Consider the following 10,618-nt stretch of genomic DNA (forward strand, 5'->3'; position numbering starts at 1 on the left):
TGGGAGATGGGTCTTTGGCTTGACTTTCTCACAAGGAAGGCACCAGCCCTGGCTAATCAGTGCTTCCACTACTTATGCAGGATTCTGGTAAAAGAAACTATAACCAGGGATGCTATTCTCCTAAAAATGTTACGACCTTTGGAAATGCAAAATAATTTGGCTGCCTAAAACTGGGCATCTACATTAAAAGACCTCGTCTTTCAAAGTCACTATGCCTTGGCAAATCTAAGAAAATGTTGAAACCATTAGGCTTTGCACTGTCTTTTCCTTATAAATAGACACATTGTGTACTGGGGTAATTCACCGCAACTCTGCTGACTTCATTGAGCACAGAGCACATTGAGCCATCCCGACAAATATTTACGTAGAGCCAAATTATCACACAGGTCTATTTGTGTTTCAGAGTATGACAAATGCATGTGCATCCAGCATCTCCAGTAAGAACCAGTCCCTGCCCAGAACAGCTCGCATCCTCCCCGTGCCCCAGCGAGCAGCAGGCAGTAGATGACCAGCATGGCGTGGGGACACGGCTGTGACAGGACCACCTTCCCTGACCCAAGTAAGAATCCCAAAAGGGAAAATGTCTGAAGTCTCAGTGAAAGGATCAGACGCAGCACTGTTTCACAGGCGGCACCCTGGGAACATGCTCGTGCGCCTCCTTGAAACGCATTAATGCACTTCATTAAGTGTTTATACACCTTGTGTAAACAGGTAGGCCCAACTCTCCCATCTCCTGCGGGTCCTGTGCCATTCCCGCTGAAGCGCCTGGGAGCTGGGCTACCTCAGGACAAGCCTGGGGTCTTGGTTCGGGAACCTCACCCTTGGGTGCAGGGCAGGCGGGGAGCGCTCCCGGGGGATGAGAGTCGCTCCCAGCCGTGGGGGGCAAAGCTCCCTGCACCCTTGCCAGCCCTTGGGCTGGCTCTGAAAGTTTTCTTTCTTTGCCCACCTGATTAGCTTTGTGATTACCCAAGTCTGGGGAAAACAGAAGGAAGTGGCTGGGGGCACTTAAGGACAGATTTGCTTATAGCCAATCCATGTCACATTTTCCCCAATGCTTATATGAATCAAAACATAAAAAAAGTCGCTGCAATTGGGAAAAACCCAAAGCTTTCATTTCACACAACACAAATTTTTATACAGATCTTGAAGTTGTTTTTAAAGCTCTTCTATAAAAATGAAGTACAAGCTGAAGATAAGAACCATTTCAAAATGAAATTAACTATATTATCTTCTGAACATTCCCTTTCTGTTTAGCTTCTGAGGGTTTTTTTTCCTTTTCAGGAATCTGTAGACTGCTTTACTCAAAGGGGACTTTAATTTTTCAGGAAAAATAATATCTTGTTTCAAGAAAAGAAAAGATCATTCACCTCTTTTAACCTGGGAAGCAGAAAATAGGATCATCTTTCCAGGTGTTTCTGTGGCCGACAGCATCTGTAACAGGGTTTCTGTGTTCCTTCTTGCAAGAGAATTATTGAAGAATTAAATATCATACAAACGTGTCAAGACAGCACTACAGCCTAATGCAAAATATTCTACATCAAAAGTAAAGTACCCACCCCTCCAGGAAAGTGTTGTGATTCCAGCGATCATTAATGATTACAGCATATAGCAGCCCTAGTTCCGTTCCCCAGAACAAGTCAGCTTGCTTTCTTCAAATGTGATTTGAAATTTGATATAATTTTCAATTTCACAATGCTGGGAGAGCAGTTCAGCTGACTTTCAAAGTTCATTTCAAGAACACTGTTCAATTTAGCAAGTAATTTGCAGAGACCATCCCTCTGTTTGCAGAATGTTTTTCTGCCCATTGCAGAAAGCACAAAGAGAAAGGCAGACAGTTGCATTAGAGACCCCACATAATCCGCTCTAACACAAAATGTGATTGTAAGTGGATATATTAAAGTGTTGATCTGCTAATTAGCTACTTTAATGCAAACTATTCTTTTATTTATAGGGTGGTTCTTCCTTAGACCTGAAATTGCTGTAGCTCTGATGCTAGCACCGAGTCATGAGATAAATGAATCACAGAGCCAGATTACCGCGTCTGCAGAGAATGATATGTTCTTGAGTCTAACCTGATGCTACAGCACTTACGGGAGATCTGTGCGTGCATACACGCATCTGTCAGATGAAGCAATTCCCAAGGGACATTTTGGTGAAGCATCTCCTGTGTGCTCGCAGGGCTGGAGGGCAGGGGGCTGTGCCTCCCGCTCACGCGAGCAGCTAAAGCTTTGGGTCCACCAAAGGGGTACACATCCCTTCCCTTCTCTGCTCTTCCTGGTGAGCCCCGCAGGCCCCTTTTGGTGAGTTCACCCCTTCCTGGGCAATTTAGTGTCTCCTCCAAGCCCAGAGGTGAATCCCATCTCACTGGGGCAGGCAACACAGCAGTTTGGTGGGGCAAATGCCCAGTGTACCAACGTTACCAGAGGGATCCTGATCCATGATGCTTATCCATCTGTTCCTGCCCTATCAGACTGGTCCAGTTACTGGTCCCTACATCCCTGGCTCACCTTTAGAAAGCAAGCCTGTAATTTAGCAAACAAGAGCCACTGAAGAGAAAACAGGCTGTGTTATCTTTAAAGAGAGATGGCTAGAGGCTTTCCAGAAAAATCTGGAGGTTTTTGCTCTCTGTTGTTTTCTTTGCGACATCCCAGCTGAAACCAAACCCACAAGGTCGCCTCCCTGCACCACCACGTGAGCTTTCCTGGCTGTGCTCCCCTGTTTAGCCCCGGGAACACAAATCCTTCTCACCTGCAACTTGGCACCCCCAAGTGCTGGCCCCCCCTTTCTGCATGGATTTCCCACACATCCTGCCTGCACTAGCCATGACACCAGCCCCAGTTGGCCACGCTGGCAATTAGAAAACAGCATCTGGGAGTCTGTGGGTTACTGCAAAGGATCCATGGCAGTCTGGGAGGGAAACAGGTCCATTGCAGGTCAGCTTGAACCCACAGTGCTGCAGTCCACGCTGACCTCAGAAAACAGTGAAGAGACCACAGACTGAGCAAGAGATGATGCCATGCAACGTACACACAGGCAGAAATAGGCTGACTGGCTCTCGGCTGAGCTCATATAACACAATAAATATAAAAATGAGCTTATAACTGTATCAGACAGCTTTTCCAGTTCAGTTTCTATGAGTGGAAATACTAAAAGTACCTGCAAGTACTCTGGCCAATTAGTTACCAAAGGTCTCCGCGATAGTTAAAGCAACTTCAGAAGTCCATAAGACAACTCACAAGTCCTTTCCTGAATGGGGTTCAGACTATTTGCTGTTATTGTGTTATTGGCAAAATATTTTGATTTTATTACATTCTGGTTTCATCCTTTGCAGAGCTGTAGCAGGGTCCATTCTCACTTGTCTAGCTGTCCTCTGCTAGTAAAAACCGACAGAGAAATTTACGGTGAAAATCTGATGGCATTGAACTCAGTGGGAGTCCACCACTGCAGTCAGTATCTCCCAGACTTTGTCCTGGTCTTTAGAGACTACGTCTGTGAAATAGGTCCTGTCCCTAAGGCAAAGCTCTAAAGTTCCCTCCTGTTTCTAATACAGCTTTTTAATTGTGTGTTAAAATCTGTCTTAACTGGGCTTAGGTTCCTAACCCTTTCCACAAATCTAGAAAAGATTTCATGTTGCTACACTTGAAATAGAAAAATTGCTCAAGGTTTTGCTAAAAACAGCAAGGCTGTAACAGGATGCCTGTAGTGGGAGTTGATCTGATGGCACAGTTGGTCCCAGGACTGGCTCCTGGGAAGCTCTCGGCCTGTAGGTAGGGAGCTACAGCTAAAGGAGGATCATTAGAAAGCAACCGAGCTAAAAGCACCAGCACAAGTTGTCACTTCCAGAGACTCCAAGCAGCCATTTACATCTCATGACGTTTTCCAGTGTGTGCAAAGAGGCAGGCTGGTGCTGTACCAGTCCTGATGAGATACTGGCTCCTGTTGGCAGCAGCAGCTGCCTCTGCACCATTAGTTATTCATGTATGCACACACAGAATGACTGAGGGAACTTAGGAGAGACGGCAGCATAAACTGTTCTTCAATTTCCAATTTTGTTATCATCATTCATTCAGTTTGCTTGCTTGTCTCATGTCTCCCAGGCCTGATCTTGGAGCGATTTTTCTGCTGGTGTGATTTCTGTCTGCAGGACTATCTGCCTTTCTCAGGCTGATAGTGCAGGTGGAAATGAAATTCTGTTGAAATGGATTCATTAAAAGAAGATTAGTAAGATTAGTCAAACTGTGACTGTTTTGTGCCTTCCTTGCTGAATGCAAAGAATCGTGCACACACACACAGAAAAAAGGACTTTTGCAGCAAGCAAGAAATTTCAAACACGTGCAGCGCATTGCTGCTTTGTTTTAGGAAGGCAGGCTCGGGGTGACCACTCTCACCAGCAGAGCACACCAGACAAAGGGGAGCTTAATTTTTAATGCACCAAAGCTGTGCAATCGCCAGTGATTGTTCCATGGCATTAATGGAAAGACAGAGGTATTTCTAGCTTCCCTCCTCTATAACGTTCAAAGCTGGTTTCCACGAGTGCCTTACCTACTCGCAGCCGCTCTCTGAATTGCTCAGGTGATGGGTTTCCCACCCCAGTGCTCTCTGAGAGCTTTCAGGACTGCCTGTGGTCCTCGGCCGTGCGTGATCGCTGTGACCCGTGTCTTCTTGTCCACACACAAACCCATTAGCCCGAGCACTGAGCACCCTAACAGGAAACAAGTGTCTTCCCTGACAGGGACCCAGAGGAGCATCAGCACCGCCCTGGGCTGGGCGGAGGGAGGGCGATGTCCAGCAGTGCTTTGAAACAAGGGCAGGAAAAAGGGCTTATCACACCCGTGCTGCCCCACACGTCCCCGCCTCTCCAGCCTATCTCATGGGCTGCTGCTGCTGTGCCCGGCCAGCCTCACTGCCACAGCGCTTTCTGCTGCCTTCTTGTCCCCGGCAGGAGGAGGAATGGCAGCTGGTCCCCAAGCTCAGCGACAGGAGAAGTGAACGGAAGGTGTTTCGGTGTTTGGGGAATGGGAGAGGCCAGGCCTAACCAGGAGCCACGGATCTTGCAGGAAAAAAGTCCTCCTGACTGTATCATATTTACGTCGGCTGCACTGGAAACCGCTACCGTGTGGTTGATGCCAGACATCTTTTTAGAAACAGCTGTGATCTTCCCCCCTTGCATTTTTTGCTGCCTGCTTTTGTTTCCAGCTCAGAAAAAAAAAGACAAAACGACAGCAAAAAAAGAACAAAACCAAAGCGCAGAGGAGGACCAATGGAGGAGCAGAGAGGAGGCAGATCAGGAGATCCTGTCCTTCCCATCTCAGAGCACATGAGTAATCGATGGCATTAAAAGCGGCAAACACGGAGCTGGTGTAAGGAAGCACTGTTTCAAGGAACAGGTAATTAGACCAAGGAACGCAGTGCCATGGATGGACATCTAGGGCAAGGACATAGCAAAATTTTAACAATTATCTATATAACAAAAATAACAGAGTTTTAATAGTTAATGATCTTATGTGTGTGGAAATGATGTAACGTGGCATGTTTCCCAGTTTAAACCAGTCAGGATTAGGTGAAACCCTCTTAGAAATGCAGACTAGCCATAACAGCTAAAAGCAAGGCTTCCCAGGCCTGCCTAGGAGGTGCTTGGAGCTCCCCATTTCTGAAGACCCGTTTGACCAGATGGACTGTGGGCCTGCTTTGCTGTAGCAACACACTGCCCTTTTCCCCATTACTTTCCCATTACACCTACGATGCCTCGAGACGAGCACAGCAGTGGCCATGAACACATCCCACTCCGCAGCTCACCTGCCTGTGCCGCACACCAGTGCCTCTGCTGCCACCAGCACCCGGGTGCACCCGCCTTTGGGAAGGAGAACGGATCAGGGATGTTAAAACACTTAGGAGAGTATTTAGGAAATAGATTTCATTACAGTACACACAAACTCCATTTGCAGCTTGAGCACACCAGACTATTTATGAGAGGAATTTTACTACTGGAGATAATGAGCCAGTTTTCACCAAAGTGTAAATCTGCTGGCTGCTTGTAGAGGATCCTGGACTGTCAGGGCACAGATCATCGCTACTGTGTGCTCTGCTAATAGTGTAAACAGTGATGACATTTAGAGTATTGTTTGACTGAGGGAGGAGATTTAAGGCACTTCTACAGTATTATCTAATGGGGAGTAAACCTCTGCACATCGTACATCACAACTCTGGCAGCAGTCTGTAATGTCTTTAAGCTACATCTTTAAATTATGAATAATGCCTATTAAAAAATCATAACTCTTAGGTGTGGGGAGCATCTCTGGGTGAAGACAATGTCAGAATAATTAGAGCCTACATCATGAATGCAGCATCTGTCCTCATCCTGTGAACAGTTTGTAGGATCAGCGCACCCATTATAATAGTTTATTCCACCTCTTAAAACCAACACACTGCAAAGTCCTTTCCACCAACAATTTTTCCACCTAGGAAGTAAGTTGGGCCCCTTCCAGGTCTATAGCTGAGCATCTGAGAGTGTGAGAAATGAGTAGGATGTGCATTTTAAGGAAGTCCTTTGTAACTTTGAGAAAATTATTTTCTCTAGGCAAAGATTTACTTATCTTGTAGCAAGGTAACTTACCTTTAGACAATGTGATACAAGTGCAACATCTCCTTTCCGTCCACGTAGCCAAGAGGAAGCCCTCAGCCTGGTGTCCCTGAACCCACACTCATGTCTGTGCATTTATTTCTGCAGCAGTACAAGAGCTGTGTGAAAGCAAGCCTCTGAGCAGCACCGGTTTGTGTGAAAATTTACCAAAAGCCAGTTAGTCCAGCTTTCAAATTAAAGTGCAAACAACTCTCACATTGCTGAAGTCCATCATGGCACGTGTATCCCTAAATCTCAGTGAGAGCAGGAACAGCGTGCATCCTTTTGTACAAGCTCGTGCTGGTGCAGCACCTCTCCCCCGCGAGGCCACGAGCACGGAGGCTCCCCAGGCGCCGGGTGGAGACGGCCTCCTTCCAGCTGCTCACCCGCAGCCTGTGCGAACCACGCAGAAGAGAGCGAGCTGAAGGCTGGTTAGATGGAGAGGCTTCCCCAGCGAAGCGGTATTACTGAAGAGCATGTGAGGGCTGAGCTGGGTCCACAGTATGGTGGTGAGACCACTGGGGTGGGACACTGGAGGGATTCAGGCCTCTAAACCCAAACATGCAATGTGGTACCACAGCACAGGGACACCAGCATGGTGGGGCAGGACCCAGGGCTTGACCGCAGGGATATTTCTTCTTGCAGAGAGCGTGTGGGACTTGCAGGCCATGGTGGTGAGTGGGAAAAGTGCTGTGGCTCTGCTTGCCCCTGCCTCCCTCCATCCCTTGGCCGGGGGGGCTGGAGGGCAGGCACAGCAGTGGTGCCAGTATTTTTCTCATCACACGGACTGAAAATAGCAGCCGGCCTTAATGCAGGCTTTTCCTCTGACCACTTTTCTTCTAATCAGCTGCATAAAGGCCAACCACCGTCTGTGCATCACAGAGCAAGACAGAAACACTGAACAGAACTGCCAGGTCACTTATTTAACCTCAAGAATTTCATCTTCTGACTCTGCCTCCATGAGGGAGGAAAGGAACAGACTCCGGCCAGGTTAATGCCGTAAGTGAATTAGCAGCACCTTCCATAGGCTTGCAGAAGGAAAGAAAATCACCAGAGCAGCACCACGTGAGGAGGGGAACTTCTGGCAGCTTAGCTTGAGCTTTCTGAAAGAGCAGGCAGGCTGAAGGCAGGCTGCAGGCAAGTAGAGCAGTCACAGAAAGTGGCCTATACCATTTTTAATGCGCTTTTCTTCGCTGGCAAATGTAAAGCTTGTTAAAGGGGGGGAGACTGACAGCACTGAGAAATAAAGGAAGAAGTGAAACTGGTAGCAGTAGCATGAGATTTCACATACCCTCTGTCAAGAAGCTCTTCTCGATCTCAGAAGCCCCACGCCAGTGAGTGCGCTGTAACCGATAGTCCCATTTATACGGCGTTAGCTCCTGCCTGCAAGTGCTGTCCAGCTGCGTGAAAGCCTGTCTCTAAAGCTGTACCCAGATCTGCCCGTTTTCCATACACAACAGAATGTCTGATAAAACAATGAAAGGACTGAGAGAGCTCAATCCAGCATACTGACGCTGGTCGGGCACACCATGCTCGCTGTAGCCTGAGGTCTCATGCAACGCTGGCTGTAGCACTGGAGGATTCCTCTTGCGCCGAGCCTGGTCCCCTGCTGTCCCAGGCAGCCACTTCGTATAACCCCATTCATCAAACAATCAACTACCAGGTCCTTGCAGTGAATTGCAAATGCAGAAGACAGGCCTCAGATAGACCACAATGCTCCTCCAAAGTGGGACTGAACCCCAGGTGAACATCTTGCCCACCATCTAGAGAGTCAAGTGTCCTTTCGTTCTCTGTTACCTGTTCCCGGGGACACGACATTGCCGACAGCACATGGTCCCACGTGCAGGAGCTCTGTCTCTCCCAGATTACCTCGACCTGGAACAAGGGTGAAATGCTTTCTTGAGAAGAGGTACTGGGTGTTCAAGCCTGGGAAGGTGTGGAAGAGCCAGGACTTGGTTAGCTGCCTTCTGCAGAGTGCTCCAAACACCAGACTGGCATGCCCAAAGGCAACACTGGTGCTACCACCAGTACGTCAGAGCACTGGGAATGAGACATAAGTACCTCTGGGTTTCTGCAGCACACACAGAAAATAGACCGGCACCCGGCACCACTGTGGGACCATTCCAGGCTGCCGAGGAAGGTGCTCCACAGGTCTTAAGTACCAGTAGGCCTCATGTGTAGTCAGAGACCCAGTTTGACCAGTGTATATTTTCCCAGAGCATTCAAGCCACGTTTGCCTCCCCACTCTCTACTTCAGCTGATGGGGAGATGCCTACGGGACAGCAAGAGTTTTGGGGGAGTGGCTGAATTCCCTACCTGTGTGACTGAAGTTTGCAGCTCACCATTCTAGAAGAACAAACCTATAATGAGAATATCTCTCAATCAACATTTAATTTAATAGGTTGCATTTACCACAAACTACCAACATTAAAACGAGACAAACTGGCAAACACGCCAGTGGCACCTCCCACTCTGCACAGCATCCGAGATGGCCAGTCTTCCTTTCCAGAAGCTTATTTCCCCTGAAGAAGCCATCTGCCGACAATGTCAAGCTCATCTGTTTTGAGCATTAACTCTAATTCTCACCTTCTTGGTGGGCCTTTGCCATAGAAACCTTCCTTAGCAACAGGGAGGCAGAGCAGCAGCGGCTCCAGCCAGAGGCACTAATGAGGCAGCCCTGGTCCCTCCACGTGGCACGTCACCTCATGCCCTGCCTCCCCCGCTTACCTTTTCCAGCAAGGTGTAACTAATAGGTGAGCATTTCTGGCAGAATCAGGGTGTGGGGCAGGACAGAAACAGCTGTGTTGGAAACCTGTTTGGGACCACTTTGAAATCACCCTTCAATTAAGTGTACAGGGCCCTGTTTATGACCCAGCTCACCTGAGGGAATTTCTTGCAGCTGTACAGCCCTGACATGCCAAGGATGATTTCTGGTGTTTGTGGCCATGGGCACAGGGGGTGACAAGAAGAGCCAAGAGGAAAGTTGAGAGGGGATGAGATCTTGAGCATCTCAACATGGGCTCAGGAGCCACTCTGCCCAAGTGAGAGAGAAACAAGCAGAATTGCTCAGGACACCGAAAACAGCCCTGTGAGCTTCATGGAGAAGGAATACCCTGACCACAGCCCCATCCTGCACCATCATTCGTGATGCTCACTGGCCAGCGAGCAATGGTCTCTGGTGTACCTAAGTCTAGGGGTAGTACTTCTGTCAGAGTGATGCCCAGATGCTCTAGCTCTATTCCTACCACCGATTTCTGCTGTATCTCTACTTAACTGCTCTTTCTTTTACTGGTTAGAAGAGCAATATTTGCCTCTCTGATGGGGGGAGGCTGTAAAGATAAAATCAGTAGCATTTGTGATGTGCTGCATGAGTAAAGGGGCAATCCCTCATCCCTGTACCACCACTGGTAGATGGTATGCAGAAATGCAGGCAAGAAACACTGTCACTTCAAATTTCTAACCCAGTGGTGTCCAGGCTGTAAAAGAAGTGGTGAAGGATCAGGGACAGCATTGTTATTGCTTCTGTATCACCCTCCCCCCAGGTCTGTGCCTTTCTGTTCCCAATAGCTTTATTTTGACAGACAGATAAAGCAGGGTGTGTGTTGCTCTGAATTTTCCACTTCTTTTGGGGAAATGGCTGACAGCTGCTCTGCAGACAGAGGTAAGTTGGCTCTGCCTGTGCTGCAAAGCAGGTCTGAAGTGGAAAAATCTCACCAAGGGTGGTCAGCCCACGTCCAGAGACAAGCTAAAGCCAGTGCTACCCGCTTCCCTTGTGGAGTCTGCTTGCGTTCAGCCAGCTTGGAGGCCAAGTGTCCTAACAAAAAACCTCCCCAGCTGCATGCTCTCTGAAGAGCCAGCACAAGGACATGCACATACGAGTACTGAGATGGGTGCTAACCACCACAGCCAGCTTGAGGAACCCGTGACTTTATCTTTCCATTCTGTGACTCATCCTGTCGCAAACACACCGTGAAAACACCGTGCTGCTACCAGCATTAC

The sequence above is a fragment of the Nipponia nippon genome, unplaced genomic scaffold (assembly GCF_047370975.1).
Source record: "Nipponia nippon isolate SJK-2023a ecotype South Korea unplaced genomic scaffold, ASM4737097v1 scaffold_7, whole genome shotgun sequence".
In the NCBI taxonomy this organism is placed as follows: Eukaryota; Metazoa; Chordata; class Aves; order Pelecaniformes; family Threskiornithidae; genus Nipponia; species Nipponia nippon.